This window comes from Phacochoerus africanus, chromosome 9 (assembly GCF_016906955.1).
Source record: "Phacochoerus africanus isolate WHEZ1 chromosome 9, ROS_Pafr_v1, whole genome shotgun sequence".
NCBI lineage: Eukaryota > Metazoa > Chordata > Mammalia > Artiodactyla > Suidae > Phacochoerus > Phacochoerus africanus.
Genome location: NC_062552.1, coordinates 19,843,470 through 19,862,398, shown reverse-complemented (window position 1 = coordinate 19,862,398; position 18,929 = coordinate 19,843,470). Strand labels below are relative to the sequence as shown.

Sequence of the window (18,929 nt, the reverse complement as noted above, 5' to 3'; positions counted from 1 at the left end):
GTCAGCAGTTATTCAACCCTTGATATCAAAGACAACTGTAGCTTCTATTTCTAAAATTAAGGTTAAAGAAATATGTCTAAAAGTTCCGATCTCCAGAGTTAAATTCACAGAATCAACACCTTAGCAGAAGATACCTTTTAAATGACAGTATGGTTGTAAAACAAAAGAAGAAAGACATGGTTTTGTCAATAGTCTTAACCACAGATGGCAAAGCTACAATGATTCCCCCTCTGGTACCATTACCAAGCTTCCTAATCCATCAAAGCAGCCTCGCTTACTGAGCCTGGATGAGGTCCCAGAGTTCTTCTGAATGCAGCATCCAGGAAGCAAGTATTAAGCTGCTGGTGATGGCACTGTATTTACCGTCTTTATCAGTCTGTGTTTCTTTGCAAATTACAAGATCTTCTGGCTAATTTATGCCAAAGGAGAGTTGCGAATGGTTGCTAATAGTTCATAAAGTCACTAAGAGGGGCTGGAGGTACACAGTCTAGCCTGAACTTCTCTAAAGAACTGGGAGCTGAAGCCAGCAGGGCTCAGGAAGCACCTGCCTCTGCTATGATCAGGGAGCTTCTGAGTCTACAAGGTGCTCTATCCCTGCTGGTTTTAGTAGAATAAAGGCCGCTGAACTGGCCAGAAGGTCCACGCTCCCTATACAAGGCCCACAACATGTTTTGCCCACTTGCTCCTAGGAGATTCACATCAGTCACCGGCCTGGCAGACTCTTAAGTCAAGAGACGAGTCCCCAGGGCAGGTGAGTCTACAGGATGCTGGGAAGTTTCCACCAGCACAGAGCAGGAAGGCACCTGGAGGAGGGAAAGGGGTTGAGAGAGACATTCTGTAGCTCTGTTTCACCAGCTCAAGATCAGTCGATGGCGTTGGATATAGGAAGGAAGCCCAGGATGATAAGGAAGAACTATAAAGTATAAAAATTGGAATTTGTCAGCATTCATCCAGTGCTATCCCCAAGAGAAGGTGCCCCAATAAGACAGATGTCCAGTCCTCTCTAGAGTAAACTTAGCTTTCTCTGTGTCGGGGGGATAATACACCCAAAACATTTAGCACAACGTCTGGCATATAGTCAGTATTCAATAAGTGCTTATGTCTTTTGTATTTTTAAAGTTTACTTCACATTTGAATATGTTAACCAGATAATCTACATGTTTCGTTTTCTTGGCAGTTTTTCTTCCTCTTTGTACATTAACTTACTTCCTTTCTGATTTGCATCTGTCTTTCTGTGGAGATTTGGCTTGGTGTGAGGTAGTTCCCTGAGACCAGCCTTCCCTCGTTGCCCTCTTCTCAGGCTCCAGGCCTCAGCACCACACGTCGGAACAAGATGGCTCCACGGAGGCTGCTCCCCCTTCTCGGAGGCTCCAAGAGGGCAACTGCTGGTGTCTTGAGATAACACCTTCCTCTGTCATTCACAGAGCAACACCCTGCGGTCTCAATCAACGTCTTCAGTACTTCCTCGTCAGCCCAGCTGTGGTGAGGGAGGAAGTGTGAGAACTGTGGACCCCTGACAGGGAGGAGGCAGACCAGCCTGTGGGTGAGGGAGGCCCACAGAAGCCACGACCAGAAGGCTTCTCCCACCCCAGCTGTGAAGCCCCCCTTTCGGGGCACACTCTGCTCCCCACCTTCCCTCCTTCTTTCACTCCATTCAAAATGTACCTGTCACTTCCTCCCACGGCCTTTGCTCCTGTGAGTCTTTGGCCAGCAATGCCTTTTTCTCGTTCCTCACCACCCCTTGACATCTGGCCCATCTTTCAAGGCATAGCTTGGATGCCTTGAATTTCCACAGAATTGGTTCTCTATGTCCAGACTCCACATGACTTGCTACTGCTCCACCACCGTCATTGGACCTGGAAATAGAACTATTTGTGCCTCTATCTACATTCCCCACTGGATTTTAAGCTCTCCGGGAAAACCCATGTATTATGCATCTTTGTATGCCCAGTGCCTACTATGAATTTTAAATCTGAATATGTTAACCTGGGAAGGCAGAGACCTCCGGGCTCCTTAGATGAGCTCCCTCAAGCAAGCTGGGCAGATCTCATGAGTCCAGGACCCTTGGCAGAAACGTCAGGGAGGGAAGATCCTCTCGCTGTTTCTTTATCTCCCTCAGTCTCTTCCCCCTCCATCCTAAAGATGCACAAAAACACATGTTATTCCAATCAGATAATTATTCCTCTGGAACAAGATGTATGAAACTTTCGAGAATGTCTAGTTTCATAGCACAATTTAAAAACATAGTCCTTGTGATGCTATTTGTTCATACATAAAATGCAATGTTTAAAACGCTGCTGAAAAACACAGATATTTTATGTCGAAGTCATCTTTGTAGTGACTGGTGAATATGGAAAGCGCCCCAAACCATGAATCAGAACAGCTGAGTATTCATATCACCCCAGGAGCTGATTGGCTTTGTGCCTTTGACAAGACATGTATCTGCTGCCTCTGCCGTGAAATGAGAGGGTGGGGCAGTGATATCTGAGGGTCTCCCTAGCTCTAAAGTTCTGGAAGATTCGGACTCTATGGTTTCTTAAGGTGAAAGAAGAGAAACTGCCTTCGGCTCATGGAGTCTTTCACTTCCTTCTCTTCCGACAAGGCTGGGAAGGGTCCAAACCCAATGGCCTTAAGATCACAGAAGAGCTGAATTTACTAAAAACTGAATATAATAAGGAAGTATTTCTCCTAGAGGAAGCCACCACAAAGGTTCCACAGATCACTGCTCTACCATTTTTCTTCTAAATTGAGACTGCTCCATTGGGCTGGCAGAGTCGGCTGGGGAAACAGACCTTGCCCTTTTCCCCCGCTATGCCGCATAAAAGCAACTCTGCTCCATTAATGTTGGTCAGTCGCAATTTGCATAACAAATTATTTTCAAACTTAAAATAGCCGGGCCCTTAATCACAGAAGAAAGCAAGACTCTTCCCCAAGGCCTCACAAAGATTGTAAATTCAGAGGGCTCCTGGGACAGAGGACAAGTCCCTAAATTAAGCAACTCACACCCAGTGACTCTCATAATTATTCCTGCATCTGTTTCTCTGGGCATCGTCTGGGTCTCTACCTTTTGAATCTTAAACTCAATGCATGGGCATTTTCTCTCCTTTGCGCCCAGGTGGTGAGTGCTTCAAACTGGACCCTGGATGTCATCTGTGTGATGGCTCTTTCCCTCTTCCAATAAATCAATCATCAATTCCATTGGTTTAGCATTTCCATTAGCAGTCTCCTCTTCTCCACTGTTGTGGGAGTAGTTAGCTTGGATATAAGGTTAAGGGATGTGGATTTTATCCTAAGAATAAGTACACGATAGAGGCGGTTTGTGTGGTGGTGGTAGATGTTCATACCTGTGTTTTCAGAAGATTATGCTAGCTGTAAAGAGCAAGTGGATTGGGAAGGGGGTGGCCAAAGTGGCATGTGAGGACACCAGTGAGGAGGTTTTCAAGGCGGCTCCATGACAGCTGATGGTCGTCTGGGCCAGGGTGGTGACTATGGGGTTAGCTAGAGGAAAGATCTGGGGGATAACTAGGACATGGTATCCATCTAGTCAGCTGTTGGCTTGAATGTGGGCAGGAGGCCTAGGGCACAAGGAGAACCACCTCCTGTCTGGGGAGCAGTAGGTGGAGATGGGAAATGTCGCAGAAAAGCAGTTTGAGAGGGAGGAAGAGGAGGAGGGAGAGGTAATGATGGGCCATGTCTGACAGGAAGAGGGCAGATAAAACGTAGGCAGTGCCCTCTCTTCAGCTCATCGCCTCTCTTTCATCATCCAACTCAAGATTCTCTGTCTTTATTCCACCAAAAAAACCATCCTCCAAAAGTGTTCTAGATCTGAAAACTCCTGTGAAATCTGATCTCAGCAGCAGTGGAAAGAATACTGTATTGAGGTTTGGGGATGGGGTGGATTAAGATTTGGCTCAGATCTACTAACCTTCTGTGCAAACTCGGATGTGTACCCTAACCTCTCTGAGCTTCGGTTTCACTTTCTCTGAAGTGAGACTTCTAGGTGTGATGTCATCTAAGATAATTCTCTAATACTTGTCAAAAGTCTAAATATTATTATTAGATTAAGATTACTGAATTCTTTATTATTCAGAAAGTGCCTTTGCCAAGGCTCCATGGGACTTTTTTCAGAAATGGAAAGGTATTGCCAAACTTAAGAAGCACTGAATATGTAGAGTGTGGTTCATAGTTACACTGCAGTATTTTTTAATTACTTAGTTTTAAGAGTTAATATGGGTTGTGATGAAACATAGAGCCAGGCTCTCTAAATTCAAATCTCCTATTAGCCAGTGGCTGCTCTGTGAGCCCAGCAAATTATTGAACTTCTCTGTGCCTTAGTTTCACCATATGCAAAATGGGTACAGTATTATCATGACAGTGATCCGAATTAATATCTGTAAAGTACTGTATCTATTAGATAATTGCTATTTAGAGTTATTACTCTTTAGTCTTCACTCCTTTATCTGTAAAATGGGATTACTAATAACTATTTATTAGTAGGAATATGGGGGAAATTAAATAAAATTCCATAGCTACATAGCATGCAACACAAAGCCTATTTCTTGGTAAATAATCAGCGCCGAGGAGTTCCCGTTGTGGCGCAGTGGTTAACGAATCCGACTAGGAACCATGAGGTTGCGGGTTCGGTCCCTGCCCTTGCTCAGTGGGTTAACGATCCGGCGTTGCCGTGAGCTGTGGTGTAGGTTGCAGACGAGGCTCGGATCCCGCGTTGCTGTGGCTCTGGCATAGGCCGGTGGCTACAGCTCCGATTGGACCCCTAGCCTGGGAACCTCCATATGCCGCGGGAGCAGCCCAAGAAATAGCAACAACAACAACAACAACAACAAAAGACAAAAAAAAAAATAATCAGCGCCGGTAGATACACAGTCCAATAGCCACAACTAGGGCCTGGCTCTCAATTTTATTCCAGTTTGCAAAGAATAAACTGAACCCTATATCCTTTTTGAGTGTGTTGGTGACAGAAGAGAAATAAATCAGATGCTGTGCTGTCATTTCCTCCTGGTGTTTTATAAGCTTTTATTCTAAAATAATGCCAAGTTTTCCTTAGTGGCTTTCTTTAAAAGGAGCACAATGTGCCTTGGCTTAGCAATTTCCATTCTCTACTGAGTAATTGAAGGTCTGTTTCTCCCCAGGATAGTTTCAAAGTAGAACCAGACATGCTGGTGCTGTTTCTTCAGAATATAACATTTAGCTTCCATTTATTGAAAATGAGTTGAAGGGAAAATGCAGCAAGGATCACATAATTACACTTTTCTCCATATTCTTTTTAACACATTGCTCCTAGCAGAATCTCCGTGTTTTGCCGTGAAATTCTGCGACTTATGAAAATTTAATAGCAACCTGAGCCCAGAGAAGAGTGAAAATTGGTATTCTACACTGAACACAAATGAAAATGTTCCTTGGGAGAATGACTCCACAGACCATTTATTCCAGGCATTTATGCGTGTGTACTTGATTAAAGAAAAGATAGAGCTTGAAGAGTCAGGAAAGGGAACCATATGGCATGAGCCAGGGGTCTGCAGCTCTGCTCAGCTGACCGGAAAGAATAAAACATGGTGGCAAATCTTCTGTTTCCAGTCCCCCCCCAAGTCTCTCCACAATGGTGAGGCGGAAACTGGCGAGATTCGTATTTAAATTCACAAGAGAAGAGGCAACAGCGAACTTTTCAGCTGCCTCTCATTTTAGACCTAACTCTACTTTCCGCCCCCTCTGGCCCACTGTTCCCTCTCATCTGCTGTTGTAAATTACGTACATCAGAGAAGCAGTGACTCATGCAGCAGAAGCTGAGGAAATGCGTGGCTTAATGAGGAGGAAAGAAGGTCTGATACTGACGGCAAGAAAATTTTTAAAAGGGTACTTAGTTTTGTATTACATTCTCCACGTTCAAGTTCATTGTGGGCACAGACTTGCAAGAGCCAAATGGCGAAAGAAGGAGACAGAAGGGGCAAGGCCACAGCATCCTAAAAGCCTCCCTGAGTTTCCCCTCATCTCTAATTTGCCTAGCTGGCGGCTACCTGATTTGATTTACGGTCAGTGACATGTAGAGCAAAAATATGTTGCATCAACAGTTATACGAGTCAAGAGCAGACGAGGCTGTTAAGAGCAGCCACTCCTAGGCCCCTGAAATACACGGCTTTCTCAGCAGCATGTGTCATTCTAGGGAATTGTGTCCAGTTGCAACAGCCCACAAAATCTTCTCAATGGCTGCCTTCTATAGCTTTTATCATAATCTTGGTATCTACCCTCTCCCTGCTTCAGAAAATGACACTTGGGTGGCAGGCACCTCAATGAGGGCTCAGGATCCAGCAGCGATTATCTGGACCAGCAAAGTCCCACATGATCCACAATTGCCAAGTCACTACATTTGATAGAAAGGCCCAGGTCATGGTCCCTCAGGCTAAGAAAGATAATCCAGAAATAGATTCAGGGAATCCTCCAGAAGCTGGACAAGGCAAGGAACAGATCCTCCCCTAGAGCCTCCAGATTTCTGGGATGCAACCATGTGGATACCTCAATGTTAGTCCTGTTAGACCTATTTCAGACTTCAGCCTCCAGAACCCCAAAGTAATAAATTTGGGGTGTCTTATGCCACTGAATATGTTGTAATATAGCAGCAGGACTCTTGATGTAACGTAGCCCAGATCACCTCATTTTGCAGAAAATGAGACTCAGGGAATTCACCAACTTTCATGAAATTGCGTGGCTAGTGACCAATAGCCACTGACAACATGGAGCAATTCCTGATGCTGAACACAAAGGCCTCTGCGTGTATTAATTCACTAAATGGTCAGCATGACCCTAAGGCAGTGGCTCTTGTTCTTACCTTGATTTTATAGGTGAATGAACTGAGGCACAGTAATGTTAAAGCCATGAAGCTACTAAGCAGGGTTCTAAGAGTCTGTACCCAGGCACTGCAACTCTGGAACCTTCTCCCTTCAGCATCAGGCATAGTGCTAGTTGGAAGAGGGGCCTGTGCTTCTTGGGACCAATCCCATGCTCTGCCAACCCCTAAAGAGTTATTTGCCCTTTATCTCATTTCATCTTGACCCCCTCGTGAGGCCTGCAGGTTATTTCCTTTTTAAGGTGAAGAAAACAAGGCACATGGAGTTTCTGTTGTAGCGCAGTGGAAACGAATCCAACTAGTACCCTTGAGGATGTGGGTTCGATCCTTGGCCTTGCTCAGTGGTTTGAGGATTCGGTGTTGCCGTGAGCTGTGATGTAGGTTGTCGACACGGCTCAGATCCCACATTGCTGTTGCTGTGGTGTAGACCAGCAGCTACAGCTCCTATTCAGCTCCTAGCCTGGGAACTCACTCGGGTGCAGCCCTAAAAAGCAACAACAACAACAAAATAAGATGCAGAGATGAAAGCACACCTCTGGTTAGTTGCGATTATGACCTTCCCGACCCTCCCTCTCAGCAGTTTTCCTCCGTCCTTCTGCTCATGGCAGCACAAGGGACAGAAAAGACAGAGGGCAGTTTCTGCCTTCAGCGAGTTTATGGATTATCTTGGGCTAAATTTGGTAACTTGAGTGTCACTCTTTCCAGCTCTGACCTCCTGGCAAGACTATTCCTGAGGCTTTGATCAATAACTGCTGTCTGGAGCAGTCTGACCTCGCACAGTGAAGAGCTTGGAGCAAAGTAAGCAATCGGTACTAGATACAGCCTCCTTCCCAGGTGCAGCTCCTAGGGGTCACATATTGAGGTTGTGTTATTGTAGCCCCCAACAGTGTATTTCGCTAGGCTGTATATTCATTTGGGGTGGCTTGCGGAGCAGCTGATGGGAATCTGGGGAGGCAAACTCAAGCTGCCCCAGCCACTCCTCAGTGCCATCAATTTCCTGTTGCAAAGCACTGTAGGTGGACCCTTGGGAGAGGAAGACACAGTTCCTGCCACCAAGAAGTTTATTCGCTATCTGGGTGTACGCATTAAAACAAAGTTGCCAGCAAACCAAGGCACTAGCAAATCAGGGCCACCCAGGCATTAGGGGTGCGAGGGCACAATGTGAATTCAGGAAAGCTTTGCAGAAAAATCATATTTTGAAGCATGAATAGAGTGGGTGAGGAGGGAGTGTAACCTTAGGTGGAGAGGAAAGTATGGGCAGTGAGATGGCTGAGAAAGTTCCAATAAGCATTTTGAAGATGGTAAATTTAGCAGGTTAACGGGTATAAAAGACTCATGCAGGTGCAGAAGCCTTATGCTGGTTACCACTGAACCATTCATTTATTCAACAGATACGTCTTGTTCACCTGCCCCATGCCAGGCACTCTACTAGGCACTAGAGACCCGGCAGTGAATAAATCATGCGCCCTGAAATATGACAGCTGTTGCCCTGATTTGGGCTCCAGCCGCCCTGCCCCAGGCTCCTGGCAGCCAGGAATGGATCTTCAATCCCGCCCGCCAAGAGGGATTCCCATTTCAGGCTATTCTTCCTGCAGGCACATACACCTGCCCTCCCCCAGCCTCTGACGTGGGGCAGACACAGGAGCCCAGTGATCGGCTCAGCTCGAATAAATTACCAGCCCATCATCTTCATGCATAAAACATGGCACAGGAGGCCGGGAGAGGCTCGGCCGGGCAGCCCAGTGCAGCAGCTGCCTCCAAGGCCATTCCGGAGTTAAGGGAAGGAAAGGCAAGGCAAGTTACAAGATAAAAGAAGTCGACGGAAGCCTCGGATATAAAAAAGGAGAAGAGGGCTTAAAAAAAATTTTTTTTTTATACGTCTGGCCTTGACTTCCTGTCTCTCTACGAGCCCTTTTGTTCCCCCAAGCCATGAGCAGGGATTAGACCCTCGTTTGGGGACCATGGTGTTACCTTCGCGATTGCACTGGATCAGGAACAGGCCATGGAGGGACAGGATCCGGAGGCGGCAGCTCAACCGTGAGTGTCCCGGAGCGCTGCCTGCTCCTCTCTCCTCTGCTGCCTTCCTTCTGCACGCCTTTCCCCAGCACACACATTTCTGCCGCTCCTGCACACCTGCTCCCAGCTGCCCCGATCTCCTCCTCATGTCCTGTGCAACATCTTCCAATGGTCTTAATTTTCACCCACTCCTCTCTCTCTTCCTGTTTCCTTTCTCCAGCTCTATCCTAACTAGATGTAACTAAATATGCTTTGTTGCAACTTGCTAGCCAGAGAGGGCCTCTTTTTTTGATTTCTCCACCTGGATGGAAAATACAAACAAATATTTACAATTTTTTAAGGTAAAAATAAAGAAGGGGTTGTGTGGACCAGAACTTTCATTTAGTATACTGCATATGCGGGGGCGGGGGGTGGGGGGGAACGCGATGTCTGAATTAAACAGGTGTCAGCAGTGTAATTGGATTGGGGGAAACTCCAGGATCAGTGAGTCAATTTCCTCTAAAGGACCCAATCATATGTTTCTTAAATTATCGAGCTCATACTAAGGTTCTCCTTGAGTTGACAGCAATTCCAACCAAAAGGGAGATTTTATTTGTTTCTTTCTTTTTTATTAAACTATGGTTGATCTACAATATTGTGTTAGTTTCAGGTGTATAACTTCAGAGTCTTTTCCCTTATGTTATTATAAGATATTGAATATAGTTCCATGTGCTATACAGTAAATGTAAATGATTGTTGTTTATCTATTTTCTATATAGTGGTATATATCTATTAATCCCATACTCCTAATTTATCTCTCTCCCTCCCCTTTCCCCTTTGGTAACCATGTTTGTTTTTGAAATCTATGAATCTGTTTCTGTTTTATAAGTTGACTTGTATTATTTTTAAATTCCATATATAAGTGATGTCATATAATATTTGTTTTTCTCTACCTGACCTACTTCCCTTAGTATGATAATCTCTAGGTCCATCCATGTTGCCTCAGATGGCAATGTTTCATTCTTTTTATGGCTGAGCAATATTCCACTGTTTATATGTACCACATTTACTTTATCCATTCCTCTGTCAATGGACATCTGGGTTGCTTCCATGTCTTGGCTGTTGTAAATACTGCTGCAATGAACATCGGGGTGCATGTATCTTTTCAAAGTATGGTTTTCTCTGGATATATGCCCAGGAGTGGGATTGCTGGATCCCGTGGTAACTCTATCTTTAGTTTTCTGAGGAACCTCCATACTGTTCTCCATAGTGGTTGTACCAACTTACATTCCTACCAACAGGGCAGGAGGGTTCCCTTTTCTCCACACTCTCTCCAGCATTTATTATTTGTAGACTTTTTGATGATGGCTGTTCTGACCCAGTATGAGGTGAGTCAAAAAGGAGATTTTAGTGTTGAAGTAATCCGAGAAAGAGAAAGCATTCTAAGTATGTATGTGCCAAGACCACTCTCCACCAATAAGTAACTAATTGACGTATGTTGATGGAAATGTGTATTTAACTCAGATGTCAGCACATTTAAACGTCTAACCCTTAGAGAGGCTAGACTTCTAAGGCAAATGAGTGAAAGGGCTGTTTTCATGGTGGTAAGACATAGCTCACTTTCTTCTTACCTCAATCATGAGAAAAACAATGAAACCACGAGAATAAACACAAACTGCTACTAGGCCTCGGTCTGAGGAGGCAATAGGGAGTGGTTAAGACGGTGGAACGTGGGAAAGCACCAGGAGGGCACCCACCATTCAATGCCATCCGATTGTTTGCATGAGGAGGGAGGGGGTCTACAGGCTGCCAGATTTCTCAATTTCCTATTGTTGTTTTTTTCTCTCAAAAAAGGCAAAAAAGGAGTTCCCTTTGTGGTTCGGGGTAACAAACCCAACTAGTATCCATAAGGACGTGGGTTCCACCCCTGGCCTCGCTCCGCAGGTTAAGAATCCAGCATTTCTGTGAGCTGTGGTGTAGGTCACAGATGTAGCTCACATCCTGCCTTTCAACCCCTAGTCTGGGAACTTCCATATGCCACAGGTGTGGCTCTAAAAAGAAAAAAAAAAAAAAGAAGAAGAAGAAAAGGGCAAAAAATTACTGTTTTCTAAGTGAACGCTCTTAAGTTAAAACATTGGAAGGTAATTTTTAAAATTTTAAATATAGCTGATAGTATGCTCTCATGAAATGTGACAACTCTGGACCACCAAGCCCTGGTTTAAGTGCTGGGTGTTGTTTTTATTAAAGGCGCATCACATGGTTTATTTAAGCCTAGTTACATGTTGGTGAGTGTTTTATGTGATAAAAGCCCCTGGTGAAGACAGTTAAATTACAATGAATGAGTGGTTTAGGAACACAAATAAACACAGTCTATCAGCTTAGGAGGGCATGCTAGGCTGGTTGGATTCCAAATGGCACCCTGTATGAGGAATAACACCCAACGCAATCTTTCTTTAATATCACTGAAGAAGCTCTTAGTAATTTTTTCAGAGTTTTTACCTGATTCATTTGCTTCTTTCAGTTGTACCTACCAGTTTTTGTGCCATCTCATTTTGTGTCGATATGAAAACAGGTGTGGTCCCCCCAGATTTAGGACAACATTTTTGCCATGGAATGTGTTACTGAGAAAGGATCTGTATTGTTGCTTACTGATGTTAGGGCGGGGGGCAGGGTTGGCCTCTAAAAACAAGAGCTTGGGAGAAAGGCCTGCTTCGTTGCAGAGATTTCACTTAAATTATGAGACTTAACAACTAGGTACTGTGCCATGTTGTCTGTGTGGTTTTATTATGAAACAATGATGTGGAGTGGTTTTTTTTTTTAATTTTTTGTCTTTTTTTTTTTTTTTTAGGGTTGCACATGCAGCATATGGAGGTTCCTAGGCTAGGGGTTGAATCAGAGCTGTAGCCGCCGGCCTACACCACAGCGATAGCAACATGGGATCCAAGCCACAGCTCATGGCAATGCCAGATCCTTAACCCACTGAGTGAGACCAGGGATCTAATCCGTGTCCTCATGGATGCTAGTCAGGTTCATTAGCCATTGAGTCATGATGGGAACTCCCGATGATGTGTTAATAAATGTTTAATCTAAGCCTGATGTTCAGCAGGCTGGTCCTGACCTCTTTGGTCTAAGTGTTTGAGGGAGGAGAGGATTCTGTCATTCCTCCAGGATGGTCCAGAGCCTTGCTGTATTAGGGTCAGCGTGAGTTAGAAATAGCAGCGGAGTCAAGTGATGTCGTTTGGGTTTGGTTTTTCCAACTCATGGAACTCCTGTGCGTGTTTGAAGACAGAATTAGAGGCCGTGGAAAGGGAGAAAGAGTGAAGACACTGAAGAGGGGAGGAAGGATGGAGAAGCTTCTTACTGCAAACGCCAGCCTGCAAGGCTAGTCCTATTGTTTGGCAATTGCTAAGATCTGTCCTTGATAACTTTCCCCATCTTCTTTCTCTGATGCCTTTCTCACAGGTCAGCAATCCCTCTGACTTGGAGACCCAAACTTTGTTGCCCCTTGGGGTTATCCTGTCATTGAGAAAAATAAGTTATAAATGCTTTTTCCTCAAATACGCAAAGTGGCCTTAAATGGCAATAGGAGGTACACAGGCCACCACTTGCTCCTTCCATGCCCATGCAGACATTGCTAAACAATCACAGCTCTCTCTATATCTTTCTTTCCCAAGGAGCCATACCCAGCCTTAGAATCCTTTCCAATACAGTGCTGCTGTTTGTAATGATTGGAATTGCCACAACACTTGAAACTTGGATGTTTTTTCCTGCTGTTTCATAATAAATGATCATAAGCTTATTGTCTTACAACGACATGTATTTATTATCTCACAGTTTCCATGGGTCAGGAGACTGGGCATGAGTTAGCTGGGTCTGGAGGAAGCTGCAGGATGAAGCCTTCTGTGAACCCAATCAAAGGAATGGAAATAAGTTCTTTCTGCCTCCCAAAAGACAACAGTGACAAAGCCGATACACATTTGAGATTCGGGAATGCTGCAGTCTCAGAGATACCACTGGTCACTTCCTTCCCAGCATGGATGTAATGCTGCTGTTTTGCTCAGCCGTTCTCATGACTCAGGAGTGTGCTTAATAGTGATGGGGCAGGAGGGGGACCTGGAGGCAGTGGTCGGAGTTCTACAGACCCATCCCTACAGAGCGGTTGGGAGTGCAGGTGTAACTGGAAGGAGGGCTCTCCTAGATGGAGCCTTCTCCGACGCAAGGAGGTAAGAACCCAGCCCTTTATTCCTCACCCTGTGTGGCTTTGGAGAGCACTCCAGTTCACAGAAAGTTCTTGGAGCTTTTTTTTCCTAAATACCTCTGTGTCTCCAGATCAAACGGGCTGAGAGCTGGTGCCTGGAGGCCCCAGGGAGTCAGAAGGGCGGGCGGATGGAGGGCTGTGCGCGGTGCCTTTTCCAGCCGCCTCCATCCGCTCAGGACCGCCCACTCTGCAGATGGCTCTGCTCGCCACGGACCCAGCATCAGTTTACAGAGCCGCCCGGTGGACTATCAGCTTTCCACCTGGCTCACCTGTTACCTGGCGAGGGTCGCAGGCGTGCTGTCGGGCTGGAACTACTCTCACGTTTCTCTCCAGTGCTCCTCTTCTTTGGGATTTTGCATTGGCAGATTTAACTCTTCAGCCTGAGTACAGACACCCAACTGTCCTAGGCCAGAGCGAAGGCATGTTCTGCCTTTCCCATCTTCCTGCCTTGGTATCTTGCCAGCGTTCTGACTTCATGAGAATTGCTCCTTAATGTCAGATTCCTTGTGCTGCAGTTAGAGATTCAGGCTGGCCTTCTCTGTTTGCTTTTAAATGAAGTACAATTGATTTACAAAGTTGTATTAGTTTCTGGTGTACAGCAAAGCAATTCAAAGCGATATAAAAAAGACTATTCTTTTTTATAGTCTTGTCCATTATGGTTTATTACAGGATATTGTCCATATTGCCCATTATGGTTTATTACAAAATATGGTTTATTATAGGAGTTCCCTGTGCTATACAGTAGGACCTTTTTATTTATCTATTTTATATGTAATAATTATGTATAACTATTTGTATCTGCTAATCCCAAAGTCCTAATTTTTCCCCCCCTTCCCCCTTTGGTAACCATGAGTTTGTTTTCCAAGTCTTTGAGTCTGTTTCTGTTTCATAAGTTCATTTGTGTCATACTTTAGGTTCCACATATAGGTGATAACATATGGTATCTGTCTTTCTCTGCCTTACTTCACTTAGTATGATAATCTCTAGGTCCATCCATGTTGCTGCAAATGGCATTATTTCAGTCTTTTTTATGGCTGAATAGTAGTCCATTATATGTATGTATCACATCTCTGTTCATCTATCAGTGGGCATTTGTTGCTTCCATGTCTTGGCTATTGTAAATAATACTGCTGTGAACATTGGGGCATATATCTCTTCTTAAATTAGAGTTTTCTCTGGATGTATGCCCAGGAGTGGGATTGCTGGATCATATGGCCACTCTACTTTTAGTTTTTTAAGGAACCTCCATACTGTTTTCCATAGTGGCTCTGTTCTGTCTTATACCTGGTGAATTCTTCTCTGGCTTCTGTTTCCTTTAGAGCCATAAGCTTAAAAATTTGGGAATATGTGGGGGGGGGGTGCAATCACCCCAAGTAAAAAAAAACAAAGAAAGAAGCCTTTTAGAACATTTCTGTAATCCCAGGTCACATGTTTTCCTAGGTTGCAGTCTAGCCACCTTCTAAAGTTGCCCATGAACAGCCTCAGCGCAGACAGTGGGTAGGCTGACCCCCCAGAGTCTGGGATTCTTCACAATTCCACATTTTGTTTAGCAGCTGTTCTGCCAATTACTGAGAATTTTGCTGTATTTTTTCAGGGAGCCTAGTATTCATCCTGACATAAGAATTATTTATACCTTAAAACCTGGCATTATTTTCTCATCATGCAGAATATTAATTGCTTCCGTAGACGCCTTAATCTGGTCCTTCTTGCCTGAGTGATTGAGTCTCAGAGCCCAGTGCCAAATGCCCCTTCCAGCTTATACTGTCAAGGAAAAAAGGATGGGAAACCTGAGAAAGGGAAATCCTTTGAATAATTCAAGGGGGTTCTGTTGGTTGAGAAAGTGCCCTCTTTGTATGTACATTAATCTGGACAGATATTTTAGCTGTGTCCAGCCAAGGGTGGACAAAAGAGAGGGTGTGGAGGGAAAGGGGAAGGAGAGGAAGAAGAAACAAGTACAAACACAGCTAACCAAAATTAAAAAGCATGAAGATAGCAGAGGGATTAGAAGACTCAGAGCTTGGGGACAAGTCTTAAAGCCTTTAATCCTCAGATTGGTTGTTGGTGGACAAATCTGAAGTACCCTAAAGTTAATCCCTGGAGCAACAACTTGGACTCTGGTTGGAAGCAGAAAATTACCAAAATTGCAAATTTTCTCAGTAGCATTAGCTAGTATATTAAGTTGAGGGGAAGGCAGGTCTTAGGGGATAGAAGCCGTCTTGAAATGTGTTAGCCTAAAAACAAGCCTCTAGGCAAGTGCCACTTTTTCCTCTAAAATATCAAGATCCAAAAAATGGTTTAACCGTGTAAGAATATGTGCATATATATGTGTATATACACACACAAACACACATACATGTATACAACACACACACACACACACACACACACACACACACATCCCAGTTGTCAGGATTGTGATGACTGTGAGCTTGGGCAGTAGCACTAAAAAATAAACATCATTAGGTTTTTTTTTGGTCCAATACAAAGCTCTTATGTCTTTATTGTATAAAAATCAAACAGTATAGGAACAGTTTTCTCAGGGTTTCTTGAAATGCTGCCTCCTGGGCTTAAGTCCTCATTTTGCCACAGATAGAACTTAACCCTCAGCGTTTAGGTTGGGTATGTACGTGTGTGTATGGTTTTTGATTTTTAGGGCCGCATCCACCTGGACGTTCCCAGGGGTCCAATCGGAGCTATAGCTGCCAGCCTACACCACAGCTCACAGAAACGCCAGATCCTTAACCTGCTGAGTAGGGCCAAGAATCAAAACCACGGCCTCCTGGATGCTATTCAGGTTCATTTCCGCTGTGCCACAATGGGAACTCCAGGTTGGGCATTTTTTTTTAGTTGACAGAACTGTTTTGGTCAATTGAGTCCATTTTCCTCCTTTAGCTAAGCTGATATTAAAAATAAAGAAATGGTAATAGGAGGTGAAAAAAATAAAAATACAGAAACACATGAGAGGGAAAATCTAGAATTCCCAGCTCCCCCCAATACCATATAGCATAGCGATCCCATTTTTTTCCTGAAATATACTGATTTACTTATAGGCATCACAGGTTCTATTCATTTAACAACATAACTTGAAAACCTTTCTGGGAGTTCCCATCATGGCTCAGAGGAAATGAATCTGACTAGTATCCATGAGGACAGAGGTTCAATCCCAGGCCTCGCTCGGTGGGTTAAGGATTTGGCATTGCCAAGAGCTGTGGCATAGGTGGCAGATATGGCTCAGATCCCACATTGCTGTGGCTGTGGCGTAGGACAGTGGCTATAGCTCTGATTCGACCTCTGCCCTGGGAACCTCCATATGCCGTGATGCAGCCCTAAAAAGACAAAAAAAATAAATCTTATGTTTAATGCTTTCAAAGTTTGTTATAGACATCCATGCCCTTCCCTCTAAACGCTTCAATATATGTGTCACTTCATCTTCATTCATGGTTCTTTTAAAAATTTAAACAAGTTTTTTGAGGTTTAGAGTACTTTTTTTATAAAGAGCACTTTTACTATTTAGTGTAGAGCCCTGTGAGTCTTGGCAAACACCCACGGTTGTATAACTACCACAACAATCAAGATATGAAAAGTTCCACCACCTCAAACATTCCCTTGTGCCCCTTTGTAGTCAACCCAAGCCTTCATCAACTGCCCTTCCAGTTTTGCCTTTTCCAGAAAGTTTTATAGATGGAATCTATAGTCTGCAGCCTTCTGAGTCTGCCTTCTTTCATTTAGCTTTGTGCCTTTGAGGTCCATCCATGTCGTTGCATACACATCTGTGTCTCTTTTTAAAAATGTTTTTATTATAGTTGATTTACAATGTTCTGTAAATTTCTGCTGTACAGCAAAGTGACCCAGTTATATATATATATATATATATATATACATTCTTTTCCTTTTTTCTTTTTTTTCTTTGGTCTGTCTTTTTAGGGCTGTATCTGCGGCATATGGAGGTGCCCAGGCTAGAGGTTGAATCAGAGCTATGGCCGCCAGCCTACACCACAGCCACAGCCATGCAGGATCTGAGCCACATCTGTGACCTGCACCACAGCTCGAAGCAACCCTGAATCCTTAAGCCACTGAGTGAGGTCAGGGATTGAACCCGACTAGTCAAGTTCGTTAACCACTGAGCCACAACAGGAACTCCCATTCTTTTTCTCATACTGTCTTGCATTACATTCCATCACAAGTGATGGGATATAGTTCCCTGTGCTACACAGCAGGATCTCATTGCTTATCCACTCCAAATGCAATAGTTTGCACCTACTAACCTCAAACTCCCAGTCCATCCCACTCCCTTCTCCTCCCCTTTGACAACCACAAGTCTGTTCTCTATGTCCATGAATTTGTTTCTGTCCTGTAGATAAGTTCATTTGTGCATTATTTTTTTAGGTTTTTATTTTTTCTGTTATAATTGATTTATACTGTTCTGTCAATTTCTGCTATACAGCAAAGTGACCCAGTCCCTGAGTTTGTTTCTTTTCTGTAGAAAGGTTCATTTGTGCTGTATCTTCAATTCCAGATATAAGTGATATCATAAGGTATTTGTCTTTCTCTTTTGGACTTACTTCACTCAGTATGAGAGTCTCTAGTTCCATCCATGTTGTTGCAGATGGCATTATTTTGTTCTTTTTTATGGTCGAGTAGTATTTTATTGTGTATATTTACCGCATATTCTTAACCCATTCATCTGGGACATTTAGGTTGCTTGCATATCTTGGCTATTGTGGATAGTGCTGCAATGAACATAAGGGTGCATGCGTCTATGTGAAACATCTGTGTGTCTTCATTGCAGGGTAGTATCCATTACTGGATGTATTTTTATAAGATATAATGCTGTGCAGATGATGAGATCTGTAATCACCACAAAGCATAGGTGAATAGCCATCACCAGACTGGACAACCCCCGAGATCTCCATGGTCCTCATGGCTCTGCTCCCTTCTCAGGAAGCTCTAAGCAAATCAAGGACAAGAACCTCTCTGGAGTCCCAGTGTGCCTCATCTGTGTCCTGGGAATATTAGTGGGCACTACTCAGAGATACTTTATTTAATCAGCAGTAAATGGCCATGGTTCAGAATGTGTCAACCCTACATTCTTCTGTCTTTGACAGTGTGTGTGATGACAGAACCTGGACACAAGTCAGGGATTGTTTTCCCCAATGTGAGATCCACAACCAGGCTGACATAGAAGAGCAGAGGCAAGGGGAGGCAGGAGACCCAGGACAGGAGAGAGGGAAGAGCTGTTCTTTAGGAGGCGTCCTGGCCCTGACAAGCCAAGACACAGTCTTGGAGGATCCAGGAGTCCTCTGGATTTGAAGAGCTTTCTGGCTGCCCTGTTCTTTCTTGCTCCATTTTCTTTCCCTAACTCGAGTTAAAATTCTGTGTTTTGCGTTTAAAACAATAACATCCTGCTCACAGAAGGAAAAGAGTGAAGGAATGTCTTGATTTGTTCAGGAAATCATGAAGCGTGGCTTTTATGCTTTTAGTCCAGCTTTTAAGTGAGCAGCCTATGCATTGTTATTCCCCCAAAGGACAAGAAATCGACTTCCTTCTATTTCCTCCTCAGCTGCAATGAAGTTACTTGGTTTTTAAGATGAAAAAAACATGATCTCCAGGGAGAGATTACATATTTTCTTCACTCTGACTCTAATGAAAAGTCTCCATTTCTGTATCATCTCAGAAGGTGATGGGGAGGGGACGGGGAATGTGTGTCCCCGCCAAGGGCATGGGCTTTATTTCTGGGTCTTGCCTCTGATCATCGGGGAAACGTCGGTCAGACTGCTCTCCCTCTCTGTACAGTCCATGTACATTCTTTTTTCCTGG

The 18,929-nt window shown here is 44.1% G+C and overlaps 2 long non-coding RNA genes across 2 annotated transcripts in view; one reads left to right on the top strand and one right to left on the bottom strand.

Annotated features, from left to right (window-relative positions):
- Window positions 1-522: 522 nt before the first annotated feature.
- Window positions 523-9,242, bottom strand: LOC125135085 (uncharacterized). Its single transcript, XR_007136900.1, has 3 exons — window positions 8,831-9,242; window positions 1,987-2,136; window positions 523-1,477 (listed from the first exon to the last, which is right to left on the bottom strand). It is a non-coding gene; the product is annotated as an uncharacterized LOC125135085 (long non-coding RNA).
- Window positions 7,411-18,929, top strand: part of LOC125135086 (uncharacterized) — an 84,787-nt gene continuing 73,268 nt past the window's right edge. Inside the window, exons 1-2 of the long non-coding RNA XR_007136901.1 lie at window positions 7,411-7,657; window positions 8,251-8,896. This is a non-coding gene — a long non-coding RNA (uncharacterized LOC125135086). The remainder of the gene's footprint in view (window positions 7,658-8,250; window positions 8,897-18,929) is intronic.